At 35.8% G+C, this 14,693-nt stretch overlaps 1 long non-coding RNA gene across 1 annotated transcript in view; it reads right to left on the reverse strand.

Annotated features, from left to right (window-relative positions):
- Positions 1–950: 950 nt before the first annotated feature.
- LOC115928856 overlaps positions 951–14,693 on the reverse strand; it is a 59,748-nt gene continuing 46,005 nt past the window's right edge. Inside the window, exon 4 of the long non-coding RNA XR_004066253.1 lies at positions 951–978. This is a non-coding gene — a long non-coding RNA (uncharacterized LOC115928856). The remainder of the gene's footprint in view (positions 979–14,693) is intronic.

A 14,693-nucleotide genomic window follows, 5' to 3' on the forward strand; every position in this document is an offset into this window, starting at 1 on the left:
AGTGTCATTCTGGGATTCCTTGAAGATGGCATCTATTTCCTGGATCCTTGTCTCTGGTGTTTCATACGATTCACCCAAAGGCCATGCACTGATCAGTTATGCCACGCCAATACATCAAAAGTCATATGCACTATCTGTCAAAGGGTCAGTAAAGTTCTTTGGTTCAAATCGGACAGAACTAGATAAATTGTTTTAAAAAATGTACATACAGTTAGAACAAGTTGCTCCAAAGTAGAGCGTATCTCCTCAAAGGCAGAAACACAAGAGATGAGGAAGATCATAAAAAATGAAGAGAAAAAATGAGTACCGGTACATCAACCTGTTGACTACTGAACTCCATCACATACAATGACCATCTGGTTCCCGTAAAGATGACAACTGTCTAGAAGGCATCAGAACATAGAAAGATATGGATAGGTACCTTCCAGAAGATCCTCCTTTAGTATTGGGAATCATTGACCCTAATATCATATCAGTGATTTTAAATTTCCTTTGAGCTTTATTTTGCCAGAGATGAAGGGATAGTTTTAGGGTTCCATTTAGGATTTACAATAGCTTTAGTACATATACATTGCTGAAGTATATAAGCATAAACATTTGATTGCTGCACACTTGTTGTCGAAATACACTTTATGCAATCGAAGAAAGCAAATTTGGTGAAAGACCACGAAAGTCGATGGAAGACGACATTGGTGGCTATTCATTGAATATCACTGAAATTTTAAAGTGGGGTAGAATGACAGAGGATTGTATAGAAACATAATTCAGATATAGAATCGGTAGTTTTAGGTCAATTTCTAGCCCTAAATAACATAGATTAGAGATAGCTACAGTATATAAATTCATACCACAAATACATTATGTACTATTTAAAGTAAATTGTGTAGGCTTTGGTACTTACCACATAGTATTCCTAGATGTAAGTATTCCGAGATGTCAGTATGTCCCCTAGTAGCTTAAAAGTCCAAGTCGAATGCACTGTAATGAGACAATGAGAAGAAGAATATAAGAAATAAAGTCAATGTTGCAAAGGCATTTCCATCTTATCCTGGGTAGAGAGATTCACATCAGTTGACCTGCTTACAAGAATCACAACACTATTCACTACTTCAAGGATAACAACATATTCAAAACCCAGTGTCAAAAATGCTTTTTGGTGTTCTCTGCATAACACATTTAAACATGAAAAGAATAACGCTCCTGTTCACTGTAATTATTCTGTTTGACTGAGAGAAAAAAACATACATCATGAAACATAGATTTCACTTTCAAAATTCTAAAGCACCAGCAAATTGATATCAAAATCCTTCTCTGCCAGACCTACATTATTTTGACAACTTCAAAACACAGTATCGTCCCTTTTTTCACGAAGTGACGGTAGTGAGGAAAATCGTAACGCAAAGTGAATGCAATTTTTTTCTCACTACCGTCACTTCGTGAAAACAGCGACGGTATGTACAAGTAGTCTACACAATCAATCAGTCATGCTTATTAACTTGTCAAGTGTGTCTAGCCTAACCACTGATGCATTCCAAAACATGCCAGTCAAACATTCTTTTACATATCTGCAGTAAAACTTTTCATCTTCTCGCTTACTAATCCACCTAAGGGCAAATTAATCCATTAATTTCTCACATTTTGAAATCATTCGGCACCAATGGATTCAGAGAATAACAATCAAATGTAAACATGTCTCAAGTTTGAAATAATTTCAAAACAAGCCAGCTCCACATTCTTCTAGAAACTTGGACTGCTGGTAAATGGCAGACATAGAAAACACCAGTAATGTTCATCTACCTCCAACATCACCTTTTATACTATTTGTTAAAAAGCTAGTTAAAATACTGATTGGAAGCAATAATACATATGGACTGCAACGGTTGTATGCAATTCCTTTCTCTAGTACTCTAGTTGCAATATCTATGTTACTAGGGTTATCCATACTGCGTTTTGAATAGAATGCTGATTTTGTGGAAAGCCAGAAATCAAGCAACATGAAACTTTTAAAAATAGTGAAGAATTGATCTGCACTGCAAGAAACTTTCCCAAATTGCAAAAACTTGTAGTAATGTTGATTATGACCCAAGCAATTATGTGCTGAGCAACTTTTGCAAATCTAAACCACTTGCGAAATTCACACACATTTCATAAATACTGGTTTTACAGTTATAACGTTATAATCTAATACTGAAACTGTATAATTATATAAAATGTTTCCATACTAAACATTGATCCTTTTTTTAAACTTTCAGGAATTTTTGAAATAATCTTTGCTAAACCAATTAAACTACGTTCATGGCCATGTGGAAATGATATATATATATATATATATATATATATATATATATATATATATATATATATATATACATGTAGAACTGTTAACGTACCCCATACAAGGTAAAACCTTGGCACTGCATGGATTTCAATTCAAAAGTACACTGCATGTCGTACTTCATGTTTCTAAAGGTCACCCCAACTATTCACCATGAGAGAGAGAGAGCACTTTAAATCCTTACAACAGCTACTGAGCACAAGGAGACAGCATAATCTTCGGCAGAGACAGGCCGGGCGTTACAGAGCAAGTAGCATTTCTGGATGCGATTTGCTTTGCGGCTAATCCAGGATGTAATTAATAAACAAGATTTCAAATGGGATCCCCCGCTTGCGACACCCCAAATCCATCCTCCCTCGCAAGCTACCACGTTCTGACATTGAAGCAAGATGATCCGAGATGGGTGGAGATACGGGATCAAGAGAGAAACCCAGAAAAAAATGTTGAGGATTGAGCTGAATGTGAGAGCAAGAAATTGGGCTTTGTGCATGTAGAGCCGGACTCACTAACAGAAAAAATTCAAAAGAAACTTTCAATTTGCTGTGATATTCCTAACAGCCAATATAATGATGACCAGTGGGATATGAATAATGCATAAATACTAAAAACAAAATAATAAGCCCCCCCCCCCCTGGAGTAACAATGATCTTTAATTGCTTTCAGAGTAAATTACAGGAGTGACAATACAGGAGTAACAATCTGTTATTGTATAATGCTTCTAGAAAACAAAGGGAAGTAATGAGAAAGCACAACAAAAACCAGACTAGCATTATAGTCATAACATGATCATGGGGAAAAGATATAAGAACAAAGTATCAATAAAGCAAAAAATATAGTATTGTTAGAATTTGACCCTACTGCTTCATAAATTGTCTTCATTGTTTCCAGTGGCACCTATGAGCTACTCATAGTATCCAGTGGACAGACAGTGGACTGAAACAAAGAGGGAGAACCATATGCCTGCAGAATAAAGACATGGATTAATCAAAGACTTAAATTTAAGCTATATGTCTAAAAGTTAAAAACCAGGATCAAGAAATCGGCAGAAAGGAGTATGTCAGTCTCTGACAGGGTAATCTTCCATCATTCCCAAGATGCGATGAGTGTACAATGGCCAACCCACACTAGATTATGATGAGCCACCTATCCCTCTTGAGGATGTCATCTGTGGGGAGCCAGAAGGGCCTTTTAACTCTGTGTAAAGTATATGAGTAGATGACCTTCTGGCTCTAGGCAGGAGATATGAACTTTGGAGCGGCATCCTTCTTTACCATCAAGTTCACAAGTCATTAGCTTGACCTTGAAACATAAAACATTGCCTTGTCAAACACAGAATCTATGGTCTGCCCTTTTACATCTTAGTAATGGATCTCTCTAGTCCTAGAGTTTGGGTGTAGGTCATTGATACCTACAGTGGTTAAATAGGTTAAAAACTTTAAATCTAAAACAGCAATAAGGAATATATCGTCCATTTGGAGCCAGAAGGGCAAAAACTCTTGTATTTCAATGCCCTTATGGATCGAAACAGGCATATTGTTGGTCCTATACTGTAACTCTGTCTCTCTCCGAGTCTAATTGTAGAAGGATAGAGTAGTGTCCGAACCCCAAACTTCACCACAGTCACCAGTGACAATACCACAGATCCTTCCGCGAGGCACACACACTCACACTCCAGTCACAGGCATCGGTCACAGCTGATGACCACCAATCCTATCTTCTATCTAAAGCTAACCCCCAAAAAGGACACTAGGAACTCTCCATAAGTTAGTTTGAACCCTAAACACCACCACAGAGTCACCCTACCACTAAACCACATATCCTTCAAACCAGCATACTCACTATACTCCAATCACCCTCTATCATCATCAAGCCTATCTCGGCATTCCCGCTGACACTAGAGGACACAGGGAATTCCCATATGTCAGTTTGAACCCTATAGTTCCAATCACAGAGTTACCCTACCACTAGACCACATACCCTCAAACCAGCATACTCACTACTCCAATCACCCTCTATCACCTTCAACCCTATCTCGGCTCTCCCGCTGACACAAGAGGACACGGGGAATTCCCGTAGGTTTCCCACGGATCCATCCCAATTTCCCTGATCTCGTCAAAGACTACGGAGTTAACGGTGGCATCTCGGCACCCGCTGAGATGCAACGATTACTGTCCCATACCCTCAGATCACATAACCACAGTATAGAGAGCCCACGGTGCAACCTCATGGTCTCACAGAACACTCACTTACTTCTCTCCCTGGTTGTTGCAAGGTGCAATCAGGCATAAATAAAGAACAGTTTCAACCTAAATTCTTCTTTTTTAACCCGATAAATTTCAGACAACTGTAGGATATCTTTGTAAAAAAAATGTAAAACAAAATGTATCATACTTTCAAAAAATGTCCCCATACTCTTCAAAGACACTGTACTTTTTGAAATATGAAAGCAATCAAACCATCTTTGATAATTAATTAATACCTCTTGATAGTTTCCTCTCAAATAATTTCTTTTCTACTATCTGTTTCTGTGTCATTCCTGATCAAGTCACATCTATCCCTAGTGTGTTTGATCAGATTAAAACATTGAGGATATGTACTGCAGATTTTTGCTCCTTGGAGTGAGTGCCTTCTGATTGATAAAGGGCTGATATCAATTAGAATTCAGGTTTACACTTAGATTTCTCAATTATGATTGATGATTTGAGAAAGCTCACAGATTAATTGCCTCAAGGGTCTAAGATTCTTGAGGAAAAGGGCAATATACATCAGTTATCATTTTGAATTTTAAAGGTCAAATATGTTCAAATACAAGGATCTTTATCAATTATCATGAAGTGACCTAAATATCATGTTCAAACCATGTGCTATTTCCCTACCTCTTATGGAAATACTTCAAACTTTTAATGAATTTGGTTATGTCTGATTGAGACTTGATGAAAGTGCTGTTAAAATGACTGTAAAAGCCTAAATAAAGTAATCAAAGTTCTTCAAATAATAACATACATTATGACCTTGAACTCTGATTAAGAAAGAGACAGAGATCAGAGTTAAACTAGATGGAATTTTGACTGCGCGCAGTCGAAAATGATGCCTCCGCCATAGAGCAATTTAAACAAGTTTGGAGTTTAAATCTCCAGTGGTTCTTGAGATATCATGATAACAATCTCAATGTATGGAATTTCATAAGTTGACCTCTGTGACCCTTGACCTTTGACCTACGTGCTCCAAAATCTAATCAGATTGTCTTCCTATGGTGATACACACTATCATTAAGTTTGAAGTTTAAATCTCCAGTGGTTCGTTGGTGATACATACTATCATTAAGTTTGAAGTGAAAATTCTCCAGTGGTTCTTGAGATATCGCGATAACGATCTCAATGTATGGAATTTCATAAGTTGACCTCTGTGACCCTTGACCTTTGACCTACGTGCTCCAAAATCTAATCAGATTGTCTTCCTATGCTGATACACACTATCATTAAGTTTGAAGTTTAAATCTCCAGTAGTTCTTGAGATATTATGATAACAATCTCAATGTATGGAATTTCATAAGTTGACCTCTGTGACCCTTGACCTTTGACCTACGTGCTCCAAAATCTAATCAGATCGTCTTCCTATGGTGATACATACTATCCTTAAGTTTGAAGTTTAAATCTCCAGTGGTTCTTGAGAAATCATGATAACAATCTCAATGTATGGAATTTCATAAGTTGACCTCTATGACCCTTGACCTTTGACCTACGTGCTCCAAAATGTAATCAGATTGTTTTCCTATAGTGATACACACTATCACTAAGTTTGAAGTTTAAATCTCAAATGGTTCTTGAGATATCGCGCTAACAAACTCAATACAAGGAATTTCATAAGTTGACCTCTGTGACCTGTGACCTTTGACCTACGTACTCCAAAATCTAATCAGATCGTCTTCCTATGGTGATAAATACTATTCCCGAGTCTTAAGTTTAAATCTTAAATGGTTCTTGAGATATTGTGATAATGGTCAAACGGGACGGACGTACGGACGTACATGTACGGACGTACGGACGGACAACCCGAAAACATGATGCCTCCGGCACCACCTTCGGTGGCGGAGGCATAAAAAGAAACACCTAAACCATTTCTATGTTCCTTTAACATAATTTAAGATTCATTCTCGCCCGACATACCTCACATTTTAAACTTTCTCTCTTTTTGGGTGTTATTTTGAAACAACATGTATCTGGTGCCTTCCTTATGCTTTCTAGATCACTTGGCTATGTCATGGATGTTTTTTGCTAAATTGTCTGGCAAGTGATTATTGATTTAGAACTACATAAAAGGAAATATTAGAGGTAAAACACAACCACACTTAATGGTCTTATTCTCCCTTGTCTGTCTTATCTCAAATAAACCATTCCTTTCAATACATTTTAACACAATTATATATTTCCTTTGTCTACTTGGGGTGCAATTATGTCAGAGCACATACCGGTAATGTCATGATGTCACATGACTGAGCATAATGTCATTGTATGTCAACTCCTCAACACATTTTAACTAGAATTACCAAGAATTGGATTTGCTGATATTTCTTACACCTAAAGTAATGGTGCATCCTTTTGTTACTAGTTTACTACATGTGTGTTAAGCCCACCAAAGAAACTTAAGAGCAATAGTATAAGATAAGAAATTATTAGCTTCCAACTAATGATAATAATACAAACAAGAATTTTAGTGCATTAAACTTTTTTAGTTAGAACAAAAACTGAATTGGCTTCACATCATAGATAATCTCACTATACTAGATCGACATCGATTACTAAAATCCTGAGCCAATTTCACTTTGCTTCTTCCAAGGAAACATGAAATCCCTTGAAATTTAGATTTTCTTAATCATGTGACTATTCAGATCCTCAGCAATAAAGATTTTACATGTTTGAATGTTCGTCACAAATGCTATTGAAAATTCTTCCGAAATCGGATTGTAGTTGGATCGTTTCGTGTGCCGTAGGCTGTAGGTATGCACAATTTATTCGATTTGAAACCATCATGAATGACCAGGAAACTTTCAGAGAATGTGAATCTAAAGAAAATTAAGTGTAAAACTTTTGAAAAAAGAGAGAATATAATTGAGGTTAAACAGTTCTTGAAACTAGCTGCATAATATACTTAATGGCCTCATTATCAAATTCTTCCTTCTGCATTAGCAGCATTACAAAAATATGCTTTACTTAAAAACAAGAATTCCATGAATGAAAAGAAACATACAATGGAAGACAAATGACCTATGCTTCATTCCGTATTTCATCTAAAGATTACTTTGAAGAATTCCGCAAACTATCCTTGCAATTGCATACTGTTAACATTCTTAGCAACTCTGGTTACATATGCAGAGCTCATTACATCCCTACCTCTCATCTCTTATTCTCTTGTGTGTTTCGTTTCAAATCGTGACATCTTGTGAGTTTGGACATGGTCATCAAGTGATCGAAGGTGTTCTTGCTATCAAAGTCCAAGTCCACTCCAAAAATAACTTACTTTCAATAGAAGCAGAAAAATCAGACTAACCAATCAAAAAAAGTCTAAGTAAAATCGGATAACTAATAAGAAAGTTATGAATTTGTAATGACATTACAAACTTTGAAAATCACTAGACAAATTGGCAACTCACTCATGAGTCTGTGGCGTCATGTCCTCACTATCCACTAATTATTTTCTTTATATTGATGATATAAATTTCCTATTTTCTTTTCAAGAATCTTATTTCTTCACACCAGCATCCAAGTTAGATTAATAGTAATATCGTCCTTGTTTTCACGAAGTGACGGTAGTGAGGAAAATCGTAACGCAAAGTGAATGCAATTTTTTTTCACTACCGTCACTTCGTGAAAACAGCGACGATATGTTTTTGTGTGGATGAACTAATATAGAGTAATGTTGTTTTCCAATTAAATCATGAAAAATGTGAATTTTGATAAACTATTTATATAAAAATCAATAATTATGAATATACAATATTCAGAAAATACTGAGTATAAATTCCTCAAAGTTCATGAAAGATTTTGTGAAATGTCATGCACGCCATATGGTACAAATCATATAACCTGGGCAAAGGCATGGGGAAGTCAAGTTTTGGGTAATAAAAAGGGGAATTAATGGGATTAAACCATATAGAGCAATTGATAAATAGTGAGGACATGACGTTATAAACTGATAACCATCTTGGCAATTTGTGTTGTGATTCTCATTGTTCCATAGTTTTACATACTTTTTCAAAAATTCATAACTTTCTTATTAGTTATCTGATTTTGCTCAAACTTTGTTGATTGGTTTGTCTGATTTTTCTGCTTCTATTGAAAATAAGTTATTTTTCGAGTGGACTTGTCCTTTAAAGTCCACTGATTCTAGTGATGTTCACATGGGACTGTTGTACTTTAAACATTTACATTAGCGAAAGTAGCCTAAGCGAAAACAATGACTTACTATTTCAAGATGATGTAGGTTCACAAAGGTTCGAAACAGCAAGTGCTTTAAAGCTTATCTGCCGTAGTTTACAGGAGGGATTAAACCGCCCTACAAGGTCACTGGACAGGTGGTTATCTCATCAACTCAGCTCTCAGTTAACATAAGAAAAAGAGGATCATGGTGGACCAATTATGGTCACCGATTAGGCATTGTTTGTTATATAGAGGGCGCAAGTAGCTACAAGTAGTGCAGTGGGCCTTTAAGATGTTGACAACAAGCCGAGCAAGTAGTCTTTGTAACTATACAAGCTGGCAAATGCTGAAGTTACCTGAGTCTGCACAGCAGGTAATTTTGATTAATGACCCTCCGAGGCTTGTAGTTATTGTGCCAACCAAAAGATCGCTTGTGGTTCAAAACTTTTTAAAACTTCAAATTTCAGACCCTCGAGTGCGTCCACACAGTCCTGAACTACAATATATCCTAAACGTTCAAAACCACAAGCATAACTATACCTTAATGGTCTCTCGTGTGGACCTTCTTGGGTGAAAGCCTAGCTCCTGGCATGTCCAGCTATTCTGATTTCAATTCATATTTGCCTGCAGGTGAGGAAATTCTAGATCCATGATGCCTGTCCTAATGATTTGTAGTTGACGTACTGGTGGGCATCGCCCAACCTGACTCAAAACGATTTGATGATTCTTTGAGATGGAAAGCATCTTGTTTCAATTAGTAAAGATGACTTGGTCATTGGGGAGAGACTCAATCTCTTCATGGTTCATCTTTCTCAAGTCTCTTTCTCTCTCTAATACTCACTAACTATTCTCTTTTTCATTTTCCTCATTGTCCATCACTGACTCATCTGATTTGTTTTTCTTCTCCATTCCCAAACTTCTCCAAAATTTTGCAATTAACTTAATCTAAGTGATTATTACTATATTTTTGTTCTCTCTTCCTTTCTCTTCTCCTTTTTCAACCTCCCTCTGATTTCATATGTTGCTCTATATCTCTCTGTATATACCTCTAAACCAAATAGTTTTAACATTATTAACTTCTAAACTGACATCAAGGGGATCTCCTAGCTTACGAACCTCCTCTTTTTTTTTCTTTTCTTTTTTTTTTTTATTTCCCCTTCTCATTTCTCTATGTATCTCATTCTAATTCTATCCCTTTGCGCCTCAGAATAGTTTACTAGATCAATGGCGCATAATAAATGCTGTATTATTATTATTATTATTCTCACATCTTTGATTGTATCAAAATGACAAACAATCGTTTGAGATTGAAACGCATATGTATTTGAAAACCTGAACAGAGCTTTTACAATGTCCAGTCAGAGCCATAAGATGATATGCATCAAATATATGACATAACAGTTACATAAACACCAAGACTAAATATCACATGGAGATCATCTCTTACATAACCCGTCACAAGACCTAGTAAGTCACCCTACTCAAGAACCCGTACCATGAAGTCCCTCAAAATGACTCATTTCGCACAAAGCCTGAAAACTTAAACCATGGCCCCTAACTTCTTCACATCAGGCCTGTTTTCATCAGACCAAAGTTGCAAAAGAACCGGCTATTTTAACTAGCCCGATCTCAAATTAGCCAGCTAATTTGCGTCTTCATCTGCCCGCATAATACTACATTTGGTTGAGAAAATATCCTGAGAAATCTTTGTCTTGTTTCCAACCTATCCCGCTATTTGGGAAATACCGGGCTAATTTGCGCCTGTCCGAGCTACAAGAGTTGAGCGTATCGGTCTGGTGAGAACACAATTTTGAGCTTCGGGAAAATACCCCGAGTCTGAAAATAGTGGGTTATTTTGCAACTTTGGTCTGATAAAGTCAGGCCTATCTTCTCCTTACTACACCTGTTGGTGAGCTTCCAGGTGATCATGTATAATCTTCTAGGTATGAGGAGATAACGTCCTACTATAATAGGTCAAACGGGTCAATGCCCAGTTGTCCACTCAGGTCACTTGTCGCCCTGTACAAATTAACTCCCAGCCATTGCCCATTTGTCCATTAGAATGGTCACTTTTCCACTCCAGCCACTTGTTCCTCTTCACAAATTAAGTTACAATTGTATTAAAGTGTTAAAACTGATTTATTCAAAGGAGCAGGACTCATGAGGAGGCGCAATGGCTCAGTGGTAGAGCAGTGATCTCGTAACCAGGAGGTCCCAGGTTTAAAACCAAGTCAACGCACTTGTGCCTTTGGTAAGGCATTAATCCTTATTACCAAGTCCCTCAGAGGTCCCTCTATATGCTTTCTTAGCTGTCAGGTAAAATGGTCATCATCTAACATCAAACACTTTGACTGACATACAAAAACTAGGCTAAATCAAGCTTCAAATTTATATGATATATGGCTACCAACAATGGGACAATTGAAGCAAACAGCAAATGAATGTCTTTGGAAAATAATGAAAAAAAATACTTTGTCTTGTTTAAAATGTTCAATGAAATTGGGGGGTGTGTGAGAATTACTATTGGTTATACATATAGCATGAAATTATTATATATTTTTTGGGACTCAAATTTCTATGTTTTTAAGGTTTTTATGGTAAAGCCTTACATTTGATTCAGTGGATCAATTTCTGATATTCAATGGAATATTCCTCCTCTAAATAACACTGATTTTGTTCCAAGAAACCTATAAAATTAGCCTACATTTCAATTATGTGCAGGCAATTACTGAACTGCCCTCCTTTCTATACAAGGGTTAAAACTTTACAGCTTTCTTAAAAAAACATTATGTCAAAAGCTGCCAAATTGTGATGACTTTCACAGACAGTATATTGCACAAAACACACGATACGTTAGAGAGGGGAATACCCATAGAAAGTTTGACGACGGAAAATGTTGCAATCTATTGCGGGCTTTGTTTTGAAAACAGGAATGATTTCGTAACCATGATCTATATAAAGTTAATCATTTTAACCCCCTGACTGCTGGATTTTCTAATTCCCAATAGGTTTTGATACAGGAACAACTTGAATCCAGGAAGGCAGTGTGTCAACCCAGAATTTTGTCTTTGTTTTGAGAAGACTTCATTACTTTTCACAGGAAGAGACTTGAGACAATGAGAATATAGACCCTTTATTGGAAACATAATGGTGGTTCAATGACTGTCAAAGACCGCAACCTAGGAAGGTTTGATGATAAAAGTCCCTGGTTCTGCTTAAGCTTAATGACAAAAATTGATTTAGCATGATAATCGAGTCTGTCTTGAAGTAAAGGTCGTGAAGGAAAACTTTGACAGAAAAGATTGAGAAAGGTTCCACAACCTTTCATATTAACATTTCTTTAGCTTGCATGGAACATTCTGGAATGAATTTAGAAAGAGGGCTCATGGTAGTGATGTGTTGTTAAAATTGTAACTTTGACTTCTTATGATAATCTAAAGAAATTACAATTGATACAAAGATAAATATGCAATCCGATAGCATTGAGCAAGTCGTATAAAGAAAATGCAAATTTAACTTGATAATAAAAACATAAAAAGTAAATGCAATTCACAGGTAAGTGATAACATACTGAGCTTTACCAACTCCTTTTACTCCACAATAGAGCAACAAGTGTTTCTATTTTAGTTCAGATTTTTTAAATGACTAAACCACCCTTGAAACAGAAATGAAAACATGTTTGCTTTTGATAAGCATGACATAAACAAATCATATAAAGTACTGTCATGAAAGGAGCCCAGTTTTAATAAATGAACAATTCCTCAAAACAAATATTAGCACCTCATGCAAACGTAATAAAAAACTCCCTTTCATTTCCATTCCCATCCTTTTGTATTTCCTTTGATAATTGGGACTAGAACCTGAAATCTAACCTACGCATGTTCTGTGCAGTGACAATGATTAGTGGTACGGAAAACACTTCAATTATTCTAAACACCCTCAGCAGTATGCCAATTAAGACAAGGAGGTAAATTAAAAAAATTGAAGAAAGCAACTGCATTTCCTTATCATTGAACCAACATGTAGAGAAAACTAATTTAATTTAGTGCAACACATTTTACAATTTATAATGAGAAAGATAAGGTGATGTAGGAGTAATTCCCTACCTCTGGTTAATCTAGCTCAATAGAACCCTAATTTGTATGCAAAATATTTCTTTTCAGGTTGAAGAAGCTATTATGAATAGCAATGTAGTTGAAAATAAATGAAATGCATCACTAAATTAACAATTAACATCCAACGCTTAGTATATATTTCTTGACATTCCTTAATACTTTACTATCTACTGCGGATCTACATTTGACTGGATTGTCACTTTTATTATTTGCAAAGTACAATAATTTACTAAATATTAACAATATGTACAGTAAAAGAACAAGTGTTTGATAGATTTTACTATGTATCAACTTCACTGCACATCCATTTTTCATGAATGATGACTTTTAATATCATAACTAGTTTTGACCTGAATATTCAAAGAGCAAATATTTTTACTATCTGCTTTGATAACATCCCAAAGTTTGGTGTCGAAGACTAACTCATTATCACACCTGTTGATGTGAAATTAAGAGCCTTGTTGGTTGTTACAGGTCTAATTGTGGTCATTGATGAGTCCTTTGTATATAGAGACCATGCCTTTCATTACTGAGTGATTACAGCTAAGTGTTGATTATACTGATAACCAAGCCAGGGACGTACATCTTCTTCGATTAGCTATGTTTGCACGAGACTGTTTGAGTTTTAAATATTAAATTTGCTGAACCTCAAGGTTTCAAACAACGACGGACTAACAATGACGCAGGTTCGCAAGGGACTGAAAAGAGTGTTTGAAGTTTTAAACTAGCATCCAAGCAAGCAGTCATTATAACTTCAGGCTGGTAAACCCTCAAAGTTAGTTGTGTCCACCCACTAAATAATTTGGACTGAGGACCCCTTGCTACTCATAGTTTTCACATTCATTTTATTTGCTCATAATTTAAAAATTGGAGTAAACTTAAAGTTGCAATACCATCTGTGGTACTAGATTATTTCAATGCTTAAACCACAAGCTTATTTATAAGTTTAAAGACTCGTGTAGACCTATCTATTGTCTATTCACATGTTATAAGTATTCATGTACAGGTAGATGACTTGAATAATTCTATAATGAGATGAGAATTTAGGGATATGAAACAAGTACTCATCTGTAACGTCAAAAATTAGGCGTTTCTTTCAAAACTAATTGTATAATGAAATGAGAATAAGCGTGGAGGACATGGAATTCATCTTAAAATGGTGTAATTACCTGTACTATCAAAGAAAATTGGTTTTAAAAAATCCACAAAGCAGTAAGTGAGTTAGACATTACAATTAGCATATTATGTAACAGGTTAACAAATATTTTGAGATTTAAATTCATGTCTGGCTACTGGAAAATGTTTAAAACTATTTCAACACATGTTTTATTCATAATATACCATTTGTATAATGTCTGCTGATCGAGAGCCAGAAGTGCATTAACTCTGAGTAAAGTGCTTTCACTTTTTGATTTCACCTTTTTGTATTATGTTCTCATTACAACAAAACTTTAACAACTTTTTAGAGTCTCACTGCACATATATATGTTATACACATGACGTATCACCCTTTTCTCACATCAACCACACTGTAAAGGTCCATTCGCGAAAGTCTTCACTGACTATAAAAACACAATATAAATATGCAAAAAAGGGAAAACTGCATAGCTAGACAAACCGTCCCATTCCCACACCTTTTAGCCAGTATGTTGATAACTTGATATATCAAAATATAGGCCAATATAAAGTTGACATATAAATGTGCATAATTTGGAACCCCCTTTCACGCTACATACATGTCTATGTAATTTCTCCGATACACACAGACTATAAGGAACACTTAAAAACAAAGAAAGCTTTTCGATAGCTGTAAATTGAAATAAATCT

This window comes from Strongylocentrotus purpuratus, unplaced genomic scaffold, assembly GCF_000002235.5.
Source record: "Strongylocentrotus purpuratus isolate Spur 01 unplaced genomic scaffold, Spur_5.0 spur5_scaffold_3, whole genome shotgun sequence".
In the NCBI taxonomy this organism is placed as follows: Eukaryota; Metazoa; Echinodermata; class Echinoidea; order Camarodonta; family Strongylocentrotidae; genus Strongylocentrotus; species Strongylocentrotus purpuratus.